The 19,776-nt window shown below is 45.9% G+C and overlaps 1 protein-coding gene across 5 annotated transcripts in view; it reads right to left on the bottom strand.

Moving 5' to 3' along the window:
- The window catches only part of LOC144108821 (solute carrier family 15 member 1-like), a 230,266-nt gene that overhangs the window by 165,477 nt on the left and 45,013 nt on the right, over positions 1 to 19,776 (bottom strand). The gene's annotated exons all lie outside the window — the stretch shown is intronic.

The raw sequence follows: 19,776 nt of genomic DNA, 5'->3' as shown, positions 1-19,776 counted from the left end.
AGGCCAGACGTTAGTACAGTGGCTAAAGCCGCCGAGCTAGCCGAGGAGTTTGTGACGCGTCGGGCTCGCGGAGCTAAGGACGGTCAAAAGGGTGAATTTGGCTCCAAGTCTGAGAGGCCGAAGTTCACAACCATGAGAGCAAGGGGGGACACACGTAGTGCGGATGCGAGTGAAAGCAGTCCGACCGAACGTAAGGAGACGGCGGCAGCCGAAGCCGAACGCAGAAAGCTGTTCGAGAGGAGGCAAGCGCGCGTGTGTTATACGTGCCAGAAGCCGGGCCACTTTTCGGCGCAGTGTCCAGAAACAAAAAGAAAAGTCGTGTGTTTGTCATTATGTAGCACTGACGAGAACATGAAGCTTCTCGAGCCTTACATGCGAGACTTCCTCGTGAACGGGAAAGAGTGCCGAGTGCTTCGTGATTCTGCAGCTACTATAGATGTAGTTCACCCCTCTTACGTAGAACCCGATATGTTCACGGGCGAGTGCGCATGGATCAAGCAAGCCTTGGAAGCTCATAGCGTGTGTCTGCCCGTAGCAAAAGTGCTTATTGAAGGACCTTTCGGAGCACTTGAGACGGAGGCCGTAGTGTCATCTATGCTGCCCCCCCAGTACCCGTACCTATTTTCGAACAGGTCCGATCACCTCCTGCGCGAGAAGGGGCTTTTGTTTGGTGAGGCTAGCGTTCAGGCCTTGACCAGATCGAGAGTTCGGGAGCTCGCTGCAAAGGCGGTAGTTGCGGGGCCGACGTTGTCGAACAATGAGAAAGGGTCGGAGGCGCAGCAAGCTGATATTCAGAGCACGTCCGAACTGGATAAAATTGAGCCTGTAGCGTTGAAGGCACCAGGTACTGGAGAGGAAATGCCCGACACGGGAAAGTTAGAAGAGCTTCCGGTCGAGCTTCCGGGACTAGGCTCAGTGACGAACAGGGAAGACACCGATCAGGTCATTAGTGACTTACTCAGTAAAGCACCGCTGTCGGCTGAGCAGAAAACCGAACTACACCAACTCTTACAAGAGTTTCAAGGTCAGTTCTCTGAGAGGCCTGGTAGGACTTCTGTCCTTACTCATGATATAGAACTTACCTCCCCAGAGCCAGTACGATCCAAGGCGTACCGGGTGTCACCCCGCCAGCGCGATATTATGGAGGCTGAGGTAAAGAAAATGCTACAGCTCGGTGTTATTGAGGCGGGTGAGAGTGATTATACCTCCCCTTTGATTTTAGTTGAGGTACCGGGCAAGGAACCTCGTCCTTGCGTCGACTACCGCAGGCTTAATTCCATCACTAAGGATCAAATTTATCCGATCCCTAACATCGAGGAGCGCCTTGAGAAAGTTAGTAGCGCTCAGTTTATTTCCACCCTAGATCTTGTCAGGGGTTATTGGCAGGTTCCACTTACAGAAGAGGCTAGTAGGTGTGCGGCGTTCATTTCACCAATGGGAACATTCCGTCCTAAAGTTTTGAGTTTTGGTTTGAAGAACGCGCCATACTGCTTTTCAAGCCTCATGGACAAAGTGTTGCGGGGACAGGAAGAATTCGCTTTACCGTATTTAGACGACGTAGCGATATTCTCCGCATCCTGGTCTGAGCATATGGCACACTTGCGGGCAGTGCTAACCCGCCTGCGCGAAGCGGGCTTGACAGTCAAGGCTCCCAAGTGCCAATTAGCACAGGCCGAGGTTGTCTACCTCGGTCACGTGATTGGACAGGGTCGTCGCCGCCCCTCTGAAATAAAGGTGGCCGCTGTGCGAGACTTCCCGCAACCGCGCACGAAGACCGATATTCGGTCGTTCTTAGGTGTCGCCGGCCACTATCAGAGGTACATCCCCAGGTACTCCGATATCGCGGCTCCCCTGACGGATGCTCTAAGAAAAACAGAGCCCCAAACAGTCGTCTGGGGCGAGACAAAGGAAAGAGCTTTTAGCGCCCTAAAGAGCGCCCTAACAAGCCAGCCTGTGCTACGATCGCCAGACTACACAAATGGGTTCGTTGTTCAGTGCGATGCTAGTGAGCGAGGCATGGGCGTTGTATTGTGCCAAAAGTAAAATGGAGAAGTGGAACACCCCGTCCTGTATGCTAGTCGTAAGCTGACCTGTCGTGAGCAGGCGTACAGCGCCACCGAGAAAGAGTGTGCGTGTCTCGTGTGGGCCGTTCAGAAATTGTCATGCTACCTAGCCGGCTCGAGGTTTATCATTGAGACGGATCACTGCCCTCTCCAATGGCTGCAGACCATCTCTCCCAAAAATGGCCGCCTCCTGCGCTGGAGCCTCGCTTTGCAACAATATTCCTTTGAGGTGTGTTACAAAAAGGGGAGTCACAACGGTAACGCCGATGGCTTAAGTCGAGGCCCCTAACGTAGGAATCCGCCTCAAAGTTGTTTGTTACTGATGTTTTCTTCCTGAGGCAGGATTTTTAACATATTGCTTTTGTTTAGTGTTTCAAAGTGATTATGTGCTTTCTAGTGCAATTTTCTCATTTGTGGACGCGTTCTGAGTGCTGCTTGACTACTGTAAGGAACTAGGCAGTAGTATAAAAGGGGAAAGAGCCTGGCAGAGCTTAGTGAGGGTTGTCTCGTACTTGCTAACTGAGCGGTTGCGTTTCGGCGTAGTTCTAACGCTTGCTGGGAACGAGCACAAGAATGGCAACTCTCCCGAAGTGACTTTGCAGTGTCCTGTGGGATCCTGAACCTGAGAACGAGGCCTTCTCTGTGCGCTGCGCTCAAGCAACGTCGAGGGACGACCGGTTTCGATTATGAGCATCATCGAGCGACATCCCTCTGGACAGCGGATGCAGTCCCCTGACGCCGGGGCTTCGTTCAAAGTGGCGGTCATTTTGACCCGTTCATCGCTGCCGCAACGCCTCCCGCCAAGCGCGTCCAGGCAGGTTTCAGTGCCACGTGTCGTCGTGTGTGCGTGTGTGTGTGTGCATGTTGGTGCCCACGCTTGTCAAAGCGCGGCAGCCGGGGAGAGGAGCTCCCCAACTGGGAGGCGAGGAGGTCTGACCGGCGCCGGCCCGGCGGAGGCGCCCGTCACGTCTGTACGTGTCCGCGCGTCGCCGTCTAGTGCGACTCATCCCGAGGCGTTCCTTCTTGCCCTCGACTCCGTGGGTATAAAAGCAGCTGCTCCGGACGCCAAAGAGAGAGAGGGAGGCGCGCGCGCCCCTGCGCGCGCGTTCTTCCTTCTTCCTCTGAAACCCTACCTATCCTTCTCTCTATCTGCACGCCGGCAGTGGTGGTGGTGTTTTAACACCAGTCACAGGCCCGTGCATTTTCCTTTCCTCTTCCCTTTACATCCACTTACTACTACGCCAAAGAGAGACTTGGATTTCTTCCTGCGAGTAACGTGGTCGCCCTGACCGGCTGCTCTTTTGCGATGCCAGAATAAACAAGTTGTTCTGTTGCCAGTCGACTCATCTTTTGCCGGGACCTTCGGATGTTGCCAGCTGTGCCCCAGGCCGCCAGGCCAACGCTACCCTTGGGGCTTGCAACCCAAATGCAACAAGCGTCAGTGAGCGCACGCACAGGAACACCATCGAAGGAAGTGACTAGCTGGTTCAGTCTGGAGGTCTGTAGAGGTTGTGGGGGCTTAGTCATGGATGCAGCGTCCCTTCTGGGGGCTGCATCAGCTAGTTTTCCAGAGCAGATCGGTCAGAAGGGGAAGCAAACGAGAGATGAGGTGGCTGCGGGGATCGAGAACGACGAGCTGGATGAGAACAAGAGCGGGAAAATCGACGAGCTGGGGAGTTTTCGGAGTCAGACTAGTCGGGCTGGGATGGAGGCGGCAAACGAGGGGCCATTTCGGGACGGCAACTCATTTCATTTCATTTATTTGTCCCTTAAAGGCCCGAAGGCATTACATAAGGGGGGGCGTACATACAGGTTGGAGGGTAGTAGCAGAGAACACAAAAGAAAGAAAGGGGGAAAAATACACGGGGTACCAAAAAAGTGTACAATAATATACAAACTAAAAGCAAGAAATAAACATACAAAAAGAAAACAAGGAACAGTTGGCACTTCGGTGTCGCAGTATGAATATGTTTATGAGAAGTGATTAGCCAGTTTCTCGCGGAAAAGGCGGCGATCGGAGCATGTTATTACGTTGTCGGGAAGGCCATTCCAGAGCACTATGGCGTCGGGAAAAAATGAACTGCTCATTGCGGAGGTGCGGGTTTTGATGCGTGCGATTGGGTTACTGTGGTTTAGGCGGGATGACGTACGTGGGGGTGGCTGCAGCAACAAATGTCTTGGTGAGCGATAAAAGAAAGAGTGAAAGAGGCATAGACGGGAAATAACACGGCGAGTTGCTAGTGTTTGAAGGCCGAGGGATCGTTTTAGTAATGTTACGCTGGTATTTCTTGAATACTGCGATGTAATAAAACGGGCGGCGCGATTTTGAATGGCTTCAAGGTCTGAGATGAGATACGATTGTGATGGATGCCAGACAGATGACGCGTACTCCAATTTAGGACGTACGAATGTTATGTATGCCAACTTTTTTACTTCAGGTGATGCAGATTTTAGATTGCGCCGGAGAAAACCAAGTGTGCGTGATGCTTTGGAACAGATGGTCTGAATGTGTGTTGTCCATGACAGCGATGATGTGATGTGTACTCCTAGGTATTTATAAGATGATGTTCTCGTGACGGCGACCAATTTTATGTTGTAAGTGCTATCAATAACTGTGTTTTTGCGAGAGAATGATATGGATTGGCAATAGTCGTTGCGAAGAGTCGGAGACCATGTGCTGCGGCAATGCCGGTGAATGTGGCCGACGCGGGAGCCCTTGAAGCATGCAGATGGGTCGGTCAACAGGCGTGCGTCACTCAGCTCGATCTCGATAGCGTGGAGAAGAATAGGGAGCGCGGGGGGGGGGGGGGGGGGGGGTCATTAGCGCCGGACGCTGGGACTTGTGATGGAATATACAGGTGGAGATAGATCCCAACGAGCAACTTCTTCGCGCACGACGGCCACAGAGGCCACGTTGCGGTTGGGGACGGTGGGGCGGGGCGCACCAGTGCAAAAGCTTCTAGTTCTCGACGAACAATCCACGCGACGGTGTCGGCGATGGTAAGGGTTCTACCGGGAGGGGTACTAGATGGTCGGTGCTGCTGCTCGCACGAAGATGTCGCTGCCGTATGTGGAAGACGAGGAAACTGCTTGAAAATGCGCCGGCTCTTGACCTCCTTAAAGCGACGGCACTCCTTGATGAGGGCGGGCACAGCGTCGGCGCCCTTGCAGAGTAGCAGGTTGAACGCGTCATCTGCAATCCCATTCAATATTTGGCCTCCTTTTTTAATTCCGACATGGCGGCATCGACTTGGTGGCAAAGGGCCAGCACATCTTGTATGTACGCGACGTAGCCTTCTGTGGAGGACTCAGCACGCGACTTGATTTGTTTTTTGCCGTGAGCTTAAAATCATCCGCTTGTCCAAACAGAACATGAACAGAACAGAACACATTAGCGAAGTCACTCTGAATGGCATCAGGAGCATTCATGTTTGGTATAACTCTATAAGAATACAATGACAAGCAAACATGCGAAATGATAACGTACAGCCGAGGCGACCTTAATACATAATAAGAACAAAAGTGGGCCCAAAACTCAACTTAGAGGTACCCCAGAAGTTACTGCGACGTGCCTAGAAGACACGCCATTCACAACCACACAATGACGCCGTAGTAGCCGGCATTCACCTATCCACTCAATTACTAAAACGTCCATTTCATAGCTGCGCAGTTTTGAAATAATAAAGATGTAGAAAACTGCATGAGACGCCTTATTAAAGTCCAAAAATATACAATCAATTACCAATCATCTGTCAACTGCTACAGCCGCTCCATAGACTAACTTAACCAACTGTGTTGCGCAAGAAAAACAGCCCCGGAAAGAGTGCTATGAGCGCCGATATGGTAATCCCTCTTAATGGAGAAGCATCTTAGGACGGTATAACGAAAAGGAGTTAAGGAGCGTACAATCTTAACTGGAAAAACGCGGAGGGAAATATTATTAAACGCACCAAGCTAGGGATAATAAACTTCGTTCAATCACAGTCACATCGAATAAGCATATTTCCGACAGGTAGAAATAAGACCAATACAAAATTCTTCAGACGATAATGTTAGTTCATTTATTTATTTATTTATTTATTTATTTATTTATTTATTTATTTATTCATTCAGCGCTGTTACGGGCATTATTATAGGGGGAGGGAAAGAAACAATATGAAAGCACAGATGACAATATCAATTCCGTTGGGAAAGACGAAAAATAAAAACAAATAAAAACGACGTATGGAAGTGTTTAACGTGATGTTGGCTCCTTTCAATCAAACTGTAGCTTCGAAACTGGAATAGCATGCAGCTGCAATAAGCAATTGCCAAAACACGTACAAACAGCAAAGTCTCAAGATGTGAAATAAAAGATGAAGGGGTCCCCGAGACAGTCTCTTCTGGCAAATCATTCCACTGATGCATTGCCTTAGCAAAAGAAGCTGTACTTAAATATCTTATTCCTGGAAGCAATCCTGCAAATAAATTATTTATAGGCTGGCAATGCAGACAGCAAAGTCGAAAATGCAGCCATGAATAGAAATTAACAAAATACTTGGTGAACTTCAGAAGGCGTTTCCGACGCTCATAAAACTGCACCGACACCGACGGAACCCACTTCAGATCAGGCTAGTGGCCGTTCTGCAACGACTGCTAACCCATCGCTCTTACGCATCGCAGGTGGGATTTTCAGACACCTTATTATATCTATTGGCGTAGCTGCCAGCCTGCTCTGAACGTGGTTTGAAATTTATGCCATTTGTTCCCTGTTTTCATCCCTTTGTCGCTTTTCGAGCCGGATTCCGCGATTCTGCTGACTGGGGATGTGTTGAAGGATTTTGCCAGATCCATGTCTGAAAAAGCACCAAATTCTATTAAGGAACTAGAAAAGCTGTTCATTGAACTGACAGCGAAGTTTATCGAAGCCGTAGCCGAACTTAGGACTAACGTAATGAACATGAAACAATCCGTTAAGTTCAACAGTGAGAGCTTCGATGAATTCAAGAGCGAAATCCGTAATTTACGCCAGGAGCTCACTGAGGTGAAGAAGCGTAGTGGTGGCAGTGAGGGAGACTGCCAGAGGCTAAGGAAAAGCCTGGAGGACTTAAAAGAGGAATTTGTTGAATTGAAGCAATACAGTAGGCGCAACAACATTGAACTAAAACGAGTGCCAGAGACACAGAACGAGAACTTAGACGACACAGTCCAGGAGGTGGCCAAGTGCCTGAAATTGGATCTCTATACTTGTGATATAGATGTGGTGCATAGAGTTCCGGTTAAAGGATCAGGGCTGCCAGACAGAATCGTGAAGTTCAACTCAAGGTGAGCGCGGGACAAATTCTTTCAGAAGCCAAGAAAAACCGATTGAACACAACGATGCTTGGCTTTGAGGATAACGACCCAATCTTTGTGAATGACCACCTGTGTCCTGAAAACAAAATCTTGCTAGGCAAGACCATTCAATTGAAAAAAGAAAAAGGCAGGAAATTTGCCTGAGTTTCCAATGGTAAAATCCTGGCGAGGAAAGCAGACAATTAGAAAGTCGTCCATGTGAAGATGATCTTTCAAAAATTGTCTAATAACTTATCCCTGGCCGCAGCTACCTCATGCCAGAGACTTGGCGTTCGCGAAGGATGAGAGTAGTAGTTTGCACATATTCCACAGCAATATACGCAGTATAAGAACGAACTTGCTTCTTGCTTATCTTTTTCAGTACCAAAAACATTATGATGACATTGCAATATCTGAAACTTGGCTCAAAAAAGAAGATGTTGTTATTCCTCATTATCTCACAATTTCTCATCCACGTGATTCGCTTTCGCGCGGTGGTGGTGTAGCCGTTTTTGTTCATACCAGTCGCACCTACTCAGCATTGCCCAATGTCTCCTGCGGCACATCTGATATCGAAGCCTTATTTATCAGACTGGACAACAATGTTATCATAGGTGTCTTGTATCGACCACCTAATTCAGCTGTAGCTTTATTTCTTCAAAAACTTGCATCTATATTTTTCACTCCAGTGTCACGACACAAAGGTCCGGTTATAGTTAGTGGTGGCGTTAACGTAGACACCAGTCATAGAAACCACCGTGACTACACGTATCTCCTAGAGTCCTTTAATTTTAAGGATCTAATCACTGTCCCCACTAGAATAACAAGTACATCCGCAACTCTCATTGATCATGTTTTAACTAATATAACCTCGAATATTATTGCTGGGGTATGCAACCAACCCATCAGATCATCTCCCCACCTATGTAACGGTCGAAAACGTCATAAAACCGAAATTAAAGCGCGCCAAAGTAAGTACGAGGATTGACTACGCTTTGCTGAGATCAAATATCCAGTTAATTGACACTAGTACCATATACCACGATGACGTCGACGTTGAATTCTCTAATCTAATTGACACTCTGACTTGCGTTAAAACTTGCAGCAGTACTAAGACGTCGGCTCGCTCGTATCAGGTGTCCGTCTCACCCTGGATGATGGAGCAGATTTTAGCAGTATTGTAGCAGAAAGACTTTTGGTATCATAAATGGAAGCAGCATAAGGATAACAGCTATTACTTGGGTCAGTACAAAAAAATACGCAATAAATCCGTTGCAGTTATGCGTACACGAAAAAAAAAGAATACTCCATACATTTAATCGAACAGAGCTCCGGTAACTCTAAAAAAACTCTGGGAAATCGTGAAGAGTGTTTATGGGCAAGCCACAGAAACACGTTTCCTGAAGTGGTTGATCAGAATGTTGTAAACAGCTTTAATTCATATTTTACTGCCGTTGGAATATCTTCAGGTACCAATGTAAATAACACAGATATAAACTATTTGCTACCAAGCCCACTCTCAAACTCCTTTCGTACGGATGACATTGAACTTAACGAGATACACTCAACATTAGCAACTATGGATAGTAAGAAATCTGCAGGCATAGATGAAATTACACTACGTATGTTAAAAGAAAATATTCATATTCTGGGTCCAATATTATGCCACGTCTTCAATCATTCACTTCAAACCGCCACGTACCCAACATCGCTAAAGATAGCCCGAGTTGTCCCAATATACAAGGACGGTGATCGCTCAAGCTCTTTTAGTTATCGACGAATATCCGTGCTCAGTGCCATTAATGTACTTTTTGAGAAAATCCTTGCGAATTGAATCAATAGCTTTACACAGAAATACAACATAATTTGCCCACAGCAACATGGTTTTCGGCAGAACCATTCAACCTCATCAGCGGTGCAGTCTTTAGTCCAAATTATAAGCTGTGCTTTAAATGACAACCTACTTGTAGCTGTAGTCTTTCTCGATTTAAAAAAGGCTTTCGATACGGTTCACCATTCCATCCTTTTGTACAAACTAAAGCACTATGGTTTTAGGGAACGGATTTTCGATTTGTTTTCTAGTTACTTCAATGAACGTCATCAGATAGTTGTCATAAATAATGCCTCATCGTCACCACAACCTATTCATACAGGCGTGCCCCAAGGGTTTGTTTTCGGAACAATGCTTTTTTATGTACGTTTCCGACTTCCCGTGTGTATTAAAATTCGAAGAAATGCTGATGTATGCAGATGACACCGCTATAATAATTACAGGCAATAGCATCGAGGAAATACTGTCCAAAGCAAACGTAGATTTGGCAAACGTCTCTAAATGGTTTTCAGCCAACAAGCTTACTGTAAATGTCAAGAAAACAAAATATACTGTATTTCACTCCCGTAGAAAACAAGTAGATGATAACTCTGTCAGCACTAGTATTACAACTCCCTGCTAGAATATACTCCTTGTTTTAAATATCTTGGCGTAATCTTTGATAGACACCTGCCCTGACAAAACCATTTGTTAGCAGTGGGGGCGAAGGTGGCATCAGGGTTTTATAAGCTGCTCCAGGGACGTGACTTTTTTGACACAAGTACATTACGTATTTTATATTTCTCCTTTATCCACAGTCATCTCTCATACTGTCTGGAGTCATGGGGATTGACCTACAATTGTTATGTCCAGCCAATCAAAAAAGGCAGAAACGATCATTACGAATCATAACGCATTCTAAGCAGGATCACCCCAGCAACCCATTATTCCACGACCTACGGATACCCTTCGATTCACTACGCCTCCTAAAAACAGCAACTGTCGTAAACAGTTTCGTAAGAAACAACCACCCCTTCCATATGTCCCTCTTCCATACATCATCGCGTACTACTCAAAATGTAGCATTAGGCAACTTTAATCTACCGCCCACGCACAATGTTTATGAAGAACGACGGCTGTCTTTCATTGGTGTTCAGGTATGGAATACTCTTCCACAAGAAATAAAATACGCTCAAGATTTTGCACTTACATCTAAAAAATTCTTTCAGCGCATGCACTAAGTACGTTAAAGGACATCTATCTGCTGTTCGCATCCCATTTATTATTTTAATTGAACATGCACGATCTTTTCGAATTGAAGCGACTGTTTCTTGTTATGCTTCATTTTTCTCATTTGTGTTATGTATATATCCCTCTCTCCACTCTTCTAAGTTTTTACTGTGCATGTGACGAAGTGTCTGCATTATAGAAGTTCATTTTTTTGGACCCATAACTAGCCTACGGCTACGGGCCCAAACAGTGCTGGGCACACTTTTATTGTATTTTCATGCATAAATAAAGAATTTGAATTTGAATTTGAAGTGGTTCAAAAGCAGTAGACGCTTAGAGGGTAGACTGTTCGGCCTTACCCAATCTACAGCGCCCGTGTGTGTGCCTTACTCATTTGTGTGTGTGTCTTACTCCTTTGTTGGCTACAGAAATAGCTAGGATACCGTCATTATTCTGACATCAGCCTACCTGTACATCAGCGGTGCGTACGACAAAGTGATTAGAAAGCTCCTCTGGAGCATACTTAAAGATCATGGAACTGGTCCTGATATAATAGTATCACTAAACGAACTTTACTAAGATAAGAGAGTACATACTGCACGGCTAGGGCAAGATGCGCAACAGCCGTTCAGGTACTAAGGCAGGTTGTCTGTTTTCATCACTGCTGTTTATAATTTGTGATAAATATAGTGATAAATATAGTGAAGGAATTTCTTGTACAAATTAAGCGGAGGAGTCATGGAGAGCAGACTGCCGAGTTTAATGCACGCGAATTGTTAGCTGATATCCAGGGGGATTCACAGACCCAGGTTAATACCGTTGGAGAGGAAGAAGGCATTCGAAGCTTCACTTTTAGTGCCATTAAGTCAGGTTTCATGACATTTACCGGTTCCACAGATCAGGTGCTCACATTACAAGGACATCAGATAGCAGAACACAAATATCTCTGGGTACGGCAGACATACTGCAGACATAGGAAGAAAGGGCGAAGAGATGTCGCGATAATGAAGCATAGGACATTAGGTGGGTACAACAGGTATAAAACACTGAGCGGCATTTGGAAAGGAATAATGGTGCCAGGGCTAAATTTTGAAATGCGATTTTGTGCCGAAGGGCAGAACTTCAGTCGGGGCTATAAATAAATAAGTGAGCTTTTGGCCGATTAGCACTAAGTGCCGACGGCAAAAGCACAAAGGCGGACAAGTACTGGGAATCGTTTGAAGCACTGGAAGCTATGGGTTAAAGATTATGTGAAGGTAGCCTGAAGAAATTAGACGATAGCAGCTGGGCAGCTGTTTTTAAATACTTAGGGATAAGCGTTAATGCAGAATGCCTTAACAGTCTGCAATTCCTGGTGACATTGCGTTGCTCAATCACTCAGAGAATGAATCGTCATCCCTGACCGAGTGAAAGAAACACAGGTTATTCCACTGTACAAAAGTGGTGCTAACAGCAACATGGAAAACTGCCGAGGTAAACTGAGCCTTTCAACTCTCGGTTCTATCTTACAAAAATATATTTACACTTTAATGTATAGTTTTCTTCAGGCTAATGACGTTTTTTCTAACCATCGGTTTGGACTTTATTCGACGGAGAGGAACTCAGCTTGCTTTAGATGAAGTTTGCGATGTCCTAAAGAACACATTCGAAAATTACGAATTTGCAGCCCTCTCTTTTTAGACGTCTCTAAAGCGTTTGACAGCGTTCATCACAGCATACTGCGTCTGAAGTTGTACAATTACAGCCTTCGAGGTCCATTCCTGTCTCTATTATTGAATTACCTCACGAATCGTACACAGATTGCAGCACTAGGAGAAATTCAGAGCGTACCCATTGTGGTCACAAAAGGAGTTCTGCAGGGTTCTATCTTAGCACCTCTCTTATTTATTCTTTATGTAAATGAGCTAAGTACTACTACACACCGCATTAGGATTTTCCAATACGCAGACGACATCAACCTAATTAGTCACAATCCTAACTATGACCAGGGAATCTCGTCTTCAACACGACTTAGAGCAAGTGATGACCTGGTTTCATAAAAACTTAACGCTGATAGCGCGACAACTAGGCTTGTTTGTTTTCACAGCACTTATAAGCAAATACCTATTACTACATCGGTTTTTGTACATTTACCTATGTGTGACAAGTGTACTTGCCCCCTATCGAATGAGCGTCACCTATTAAATGCCTTAGGATGGAACTTCATGCTGATCTGTTCTTGAACATGCATTTAGCACATGTATCTAATGACCTGCGTAGGGTAACATGCTTAATGTATTCTATTAAATTTCTATGCCCTTTGCAAACCCGTAAAAATGTTGTCAGTATATTAGCTTACAGTGTATTGTGATATGGTATAACCTGTTTTCTTCACTGCTCCAGTTTCTGGCGTGATAAAATTAAGGGTGTTTTGAAAAGTTTGCTGAAATCTGTCTGCTACAGGAATGTCTTGGTCTTTGAATACGCATGTCTTCGCACACCTTCACATGCCCGATTTTGATCTGCTGCATAAATTTACAGTGCTTCTAAAATATATTTGGACAAAAGAATTTTGTCATTTCTATACCCCAATACGGCAACGATTTACTTTGCTTCGTACGCGCACCACGCACGGAGAAAGTGTGCGTCCTGCCTACGTAGTACCTTTGGCATTGAACAGTTTGCCTGGTGAGCTTCAAGAAGCCGAAAACTTGTAGAACAAACTGTTGCTTCGCATCCGTCTGTGTTCTTTTTCCTTTGCGCTCATTTTTTTTGTCCCTGTTTTGAATAGTTCTGTGCATCAATGCTATCGAGGTCTCCAACTGCCAGGCACTGCCCCTCGTACCTTCATTGGCTTTGGCAGACCGGAATGTTTTTTTTTTTGAAAATAAACAGACTATTGTGATGACCAATCACTTAGACAGGCAAAGCAGAAAGGTGGGTCTAAAAATTAAACACACAGAAAACCAAAGTAATATTCAACAGACTAGGAAAGGAACAGCAGTTTACTATTGGTAGCGAGGCGCTGGAAGTGGCAAGGGAATACGTCTACTTAGGGCAGGTAGTGACCGCAGATCCAGATTGCATGAGTGAAATAACTAGAAGAATTAGAATGGAGTGGAGGGCGTTTGGCAGGCTTCCTCAAATCATTAACAAGCAGTTTACCAATGTCCCTAAAGTGAAAAATTACAGTATTGCATGCACTTAAGCCTGCATGCTTAAGAGCGGAAAAGCAAAAGCCTTTCCCTTTCTTCTTTCTCCCTCCATTTTTCTTTTTTATTTTCCTTCATTTTACTTCTATTTTTTATTTTTTCGGTTGTTGTTTTTATTTGTTTTATTTTTCATTCTTTATATATTTTTACTTGTTTCCACCACTACATTATCACCAACATCGATAATATCAACTTTCACTATCGCTGTCATCATCACTATCATCATCATCGCTATCACCAGCAATCACTATCGCTATCATAATCACTGCCGTCAAAACTTTCACTATCTGTCTCTAGCGCTATCACTATCAGTAGCTATCTCTACCACTATCATCACTATTACTACCTATCTCTACCACTATCACTATCAGCACCTATCATTATCTCTACCATCACTACCACTAACTGTCACTATCAGTAAGTATTGCTGTAACTATTTTTTACCATCTATTTACTAACTATCCCTACAATCATTACATATATGTTGCTTATCAACTGTTGCTTAATCAACTTTTATATTTTATTTTGGTTTATGGGGGTTTAACGTCCCAAAGCGACTCAAGCTATGAGGGACTCCGTAGTGAAGGGCTCTGGAAATTTCGACCACCTGGGGGTCTGTAGCGTGCACTGACATCGAACAGTGCACGGGCCTCTAGAATTTCGCCTCCCATCGAAATTCGACCGCCGCAGACGGGATTGAACCCGCGTCTTTCGGGTCAGCAGCCGAGAACCATAACCAGTGAGCCACCGCGGCGGCTATATTTTATTTCATTTACCATACAACTTATGATTGACAGTTCGTGCGGACAACTTCCGTCTGTAACTTCCGTCCATGCCACTCATGAGCAAGAAGGCTTATACGCTAAATGTGAACACCTGTTTCCTACCACTAATTGCCTATGGAGCACAAACGTGGACGATAACGAAAAGGGTCGAGGACAACGCCGCGAGAGATGGAAATGCAAATAACAGGTGTAACGTTGAGAGACAGGAGGAGGACAAAGTGAGTGAGGGAACAAACGCGTGTTAATGACATCCTAGCTGAAATCAAGACTAAACGTGTTTGGTCAAGGCATGTTATGCGAAGGCAAGAGAACCGATGGTAACAAAAGAACTGTAGCGCGACCAGGACGAACACAAGAATAGAGGCACACAGGACTAGCGCTAAACTTCATCTAACTTTATTCACTGGTAGCGCAGCAAATATAAGGAAAAAACTCCGATCACGTGCAGACACCAGATCACATACACCACTATCAACAGAACCGTTCAAGATATGCCATCTCCGATTTGTATAAATTCACAGACGTATCGCCAACACAATATACGCCTCTCTTCTTTATATGAAATGCCTCCAGTAGTTCCCTTGCCCTAGTATCTTTGCTTTTGCCCAAAATCTTTATCTCATGAAACCGTGATTGACAGTCAGAACACTCAGTGCAGTGCTGAGGAAGATGCGCACCACTTAGGTCTTTCAGTGAGCGCGCGTGCTCACCTGCCCTTTCATTTATGCACCGCCCTGTTTGGCCCACATAGACCTTCCCGCATGACAGCGGTATCTGATATACCACCCCGATGCAGCAGTCCGTAAACTTCTTTGCATGCCTGACGCGGCAACCACTCTTGTCTTTGCTCGCAATTCGCGCGCAGAGCTGTGCCATCTTGCGTGGGGCCGAGAAGGCAACCGGCGCGCCATGTTTGTTAGCCACTTTTTTCAAGTGGTGGACTACCTTGTGCACATATGGCACAACCTCCGGTTTGACAGCCGTTTCTCTGCTGACACATGGTTGCTGCAACTTGATGGTTTTAATCATCTGTAAGAGGGCTTCAGCAACCGCTGTGATGACAGTGCCTGGGAACCCTGCCGAAAGTAATCTGTCAACCTGCGTGTCATAGCTCCGTTGCATAGTATGACAGCACGATTTCATGAGAGCCGATTCAAGGCAAAGCTTGGCAATGGCGCGTTTCACTGTTTTCGACTGAGCCGAAGCATACGTAGTAACTGCTTCTGTGCTCGCGGTGCGTATTGCCAACATGCATGATTTTCACCCACATTGATGTTTATGTCTAAGAACTGTAAAGAACCCCGCACAGGCAGCTCATGCGTGAACCTCAGTCCCCCTCCCATATCTTTAAAGGTATTTAACACAGGGCTCACAGCATCTGTGTACGTCAACTCATTCTGTTTTTTAAAAACTACCAGGAAGTCGTCAACATACCTAAAAACTTTCAGAACCCCCTTCCCCGTTAAACTTAGTTCAAGGGCGCGGTCAATAGAATTTAGAAAAATGTTGGTAAGTACAGGCGCTACGCAGGATCCAATGCAGATCCCTTGTCTTTGGCGATAAAATTTGTTGCCGTAAGAGACAAACGTCACACTGAGGTAAAATTCAAGTATCCTCATAAAATTATCTATTGAAACCCCTGAGGAGTTCTGAAATTGAACAGCACCGCTCTCTTCTATAGCAACTCTTACAGCTACAAACAACTCACTGTGGGGCACAGAATAAAATAAATCTTCAACATCCACAGAAAACACATAACCAATGGAAGCATTTCCTTCTAGAAACCTAATAACATCTTTTGAACTGTTAGTATGAAAAGGATCAGATACAGATAGATGACTTAGGTGCTTTTGCAGGTATCTGCTTAGATTAAGCTGCCACGTTTCCGTCTCGCTAACCGCAGATCTAAAAGGCACTGACGGTTTATGCGTTTTCGCGGTAAAAAACACCGTAAGCGCATTCTTTTTACTGTTCGTGATGCTACTCGCTAGTTTGTTCAATTTTAAGTCCTTGCACATCTGGGCTGCCTTGCCTTTCACTCTCACGGCGCTGGCTTTCACAGGAACAAAGTTCTTGGCAATAGCTTCACCGGCTCTGACACCAAACTCTTCCTCGGTGAACACCACAAATCCGCCCTCCTTGTCGGCTTGGAGAAGCTGGAGGTTGTTTTCCCTGAAGTAGGACACTATTTTCGTCATGGTATACTTGTTAGCCCTTTTGCCGCTGTTGCACGTCGATCTTGCTAACGCATCCACTCCATCCAGTAGGAATCTTGCCTTGTTTTCTTCAGAAGTCTTTGCTGCTATACGCCTATTCAAGGCAAGGAACTCATGTGCTTCAACATGCGGCTCATGGCTAAACTTCGGTCCTTTGCTCAAAACTTGGTTTACTTCACTAGGAAGTTCAACATCTCCCACAATAGTCACCGGAGTCTTTGCCTGCGTCTTGCTCTTCGTCGCAGCAGTCCGCATCACTTGGTTGAGTGAGTGGGCCCACCAAAACTCCGTCATTCTTCCAATCAGGCGGCGAATTTCTTGGTGCTTGCTCTCTGCTAGCCATCTCGAATCCATACTGTAGCCTATTGTGCGCACATAGTCTTCGCATCTTCTAATCTGTCGCCACAGCTGATCTTTCAAAAATCTGCACAACCGCTTCAGAAGACCTAACGGAGGCTGCAAGTGACCAAAAAGTGCACTCACTTCCCTAGGTATGATATCCTTTCGAAGGCAAAAGGTAATGTATCTTGCCCGGCACGTTGACGCAATGATGATGGAGACAAAGGCATCTAGCTGAGAAGAAGACAAGAGGTCACATACAAAAGGGCCCTGAGCTTTTGAAAGATGGTTTAGAAGAACTTTTTGTTGGGCTAGATGGTGCATACTGTAACAAAAGAACTGTAGCGCGACCAAGACGAACACAAGAATAGAGAAGGCACACAGGACTAGCGCTAAACTTCATCTAACTTTATTCACTGGTAGCGCAGCAAATATAAGGAAAAAACTCCGATCACGTGCAGACACCAGATCACATACACCACTATCAACAGAACCGTTCAAGATATGCCATCTCCGATTTGTATAAATTCACAGACGTATCGCCAACACAATATACGCCTCTCTTCTTTATATGAAATGCCTCCAGTAGTTCCCTTGCCCTAGTATCTTTGCTTTTGCCCAAAATCTTTATCTCATGAAACCGTGATTGACAGTCAGAACACTCAGTGCAGTGCTGAGGAAGATGCGCACCACTTAGGTCTTTCAGTGAGCGCGCGTGCTCACCTGCCCTTTCATTTATGCACCGCCCTGTTTGGCCCACATAGACCTTCCCGCATGACAGCGGTATCTGATATACCACCCCGATGCAGCAGTCCGTAAACTTCTTTGCATGCCTGACGCGGCAACCACTCTTGTCTTTGCTCGCAATTCGCGCGCAGAGCTGTGCCATCTTTAAACGACTGGTCTTTAAACGACTGGTCAAAACCCCAAGAGTAAGAACTGGATTTATTCAATGGAGAAAAAGCAGGCTCTAATCTTGTGCAGAACATAGAAAAAACAAGTAGGGAAGGAATGGATTTATATTAACTCAAATGGCAGCGCACTACGTTTTGAAGCGAGATCAGGGTGTTAGAATGCGGAGCCATACAGAAAGAAGAAATTTACAATTCAGAATTCGAAGGAAACTCGTCCAGAAACGAGTTCTTGGCTGAAGGCCAGGAAAAAGGACTCAGGAAGTCAGGCGCATAAATAAGGACCTCACAGGAAACGACTACCCACGTCAAGTGCTTCGCTCGTAAGAACGCCGTGCTGCATCCCCTCCAGGTGGGGGTAGACGAACAGAAAACAACAAACGCGCAGCCATCCCCTATGCCAGTGGTAACCCACCTGTAAGCGGCCTACGTTTCTTCCAACAAGCTGAAAAGCCACCTGGTACATGCGAAGGACCCGCTTGAGAAGACATGCATCAAAAAAACGGATCACTTAATTGACTGCGATTGCGCGCGCATACTTGAAAAAGAAACATCTATCTACGCGCCTGCTGAAGGACTCCTTTCACATTCAAATGGCAAGCAAAGAGATAAACAGGACGCGGGGCTATCTGCCCGAGATACACATGTGCTATGCTCGCCACGTTTTTTCTTTCATAAACAAAGGCCCATCTGTTTCTGTCTCGTGGTGAAAAGGCACCCGTAGAGGTACCGAAACGTCAATGTTTTAACGTTTTACAGCGAAAGCTTTACTACGTCATTATTCCGCGAGTTTCGCCATTGCGTCGCTTTTGCCTTCAGCGCGTGGCGTGTGAAGCTGCGCCGAAACCCATGAAGACCGGGAGTTTCGAAAGCAAAGGAAAGGCGCATAGCTGGCTCCCCGGGAAAGTGGACACCTAAGTCGCTCTTTAAGTTACGTGGCAGTAGCGACAGAGTTGCGCTGCATGAATGTCGTTCACAACATTGTGGCAGAAACTTGGCACTGCACCGATAGGCTGTCGCCATTCATTCTGTTCATTGGCGTTGGCGTTGACAACGTTATATAATCATTTTGAGGAAATGAAGGGCGCATAACTGGCTCCCTGGGTTAGTGGACGCCTCAATGGCTCTTTGAGGTACGTGGCTGTGGTGAGAGAGAGATGTGGGCTACATGCTTTAGCGTTGACAACGTCGTGGCAGACGCGCGGCACTGCAGCAATAGGCCGCAGGGTTCATTGTGTGACCAACCTCTCGCGATCAACTGCCACCTGCCAGGGTGGCAGGGTGGGCACGCTGCCTATCCAGTCTTGCAGAACGCACTCAACGTTACAGACGCCAAGCCACGTCTACTTGCCCGATACACCACAGCTTTCGCTCTCTAACCAGTTTCAGCAGTAGTTTAACCGCAGCTCATTTTTTTCGTCATAATTCACCTTGGCGACTGCGTGTTACCTCCGATGCAAAAATAAATTTAGCCAAGATGACACCTGTGCTGTGCGTTGAAAGCCCGTAGAAACTCTGGAACATATTGGATTGTGATGCTGGATTGTGACCGCATCTATCCAGATCTCGATACAGGCGCAATCACTCTCCCTGAAGCCCTAAGGTTTCGAAAGAACAAAGGTAATGTGAGTGAATCTTCGGTAGACGTTACCAAAACGCAAAAAGCTCAAAAGCAGGGCAGTGAAGTAAGAATGGAAGCTTGGGAATAAAATCTGGTCGCGAGTAAAAGTCAGTAGAATTTAGATGTAAACAAAAATGGCGCATTTACAGATAATACCGTTAAATTTGGCAGATTGGTTTGAGAAAAATATAAACATCGACCATGGTGGCACCTGCCACCCCTCCACGTTTCAGAGAGGTGGGGGGGGGGGTAACTATCCATCTGCTCCATCCGATCACAAGCGTGCTTTAATTATCT

This window comes from Amblyomma americanum, chromosome 1, assembly GCF_052857255.1.
Source record: "Amblyomma americanum isolate KBUSLIRL-KWMA chromosome 1, ASM5285725v1, whole genome shotgun sequence".
Taxonomy (NCBI): Eukaryota; Metazoa; Arthropoda; class Arachnida; order Ixodida; family Ixodidae; genus Amblyomma; species Amblyomma americanum.
Note: the sequence above shows the minus strand (reverse complement) of the source record. Positions and strands in the feature narration are given on the sequence as shown.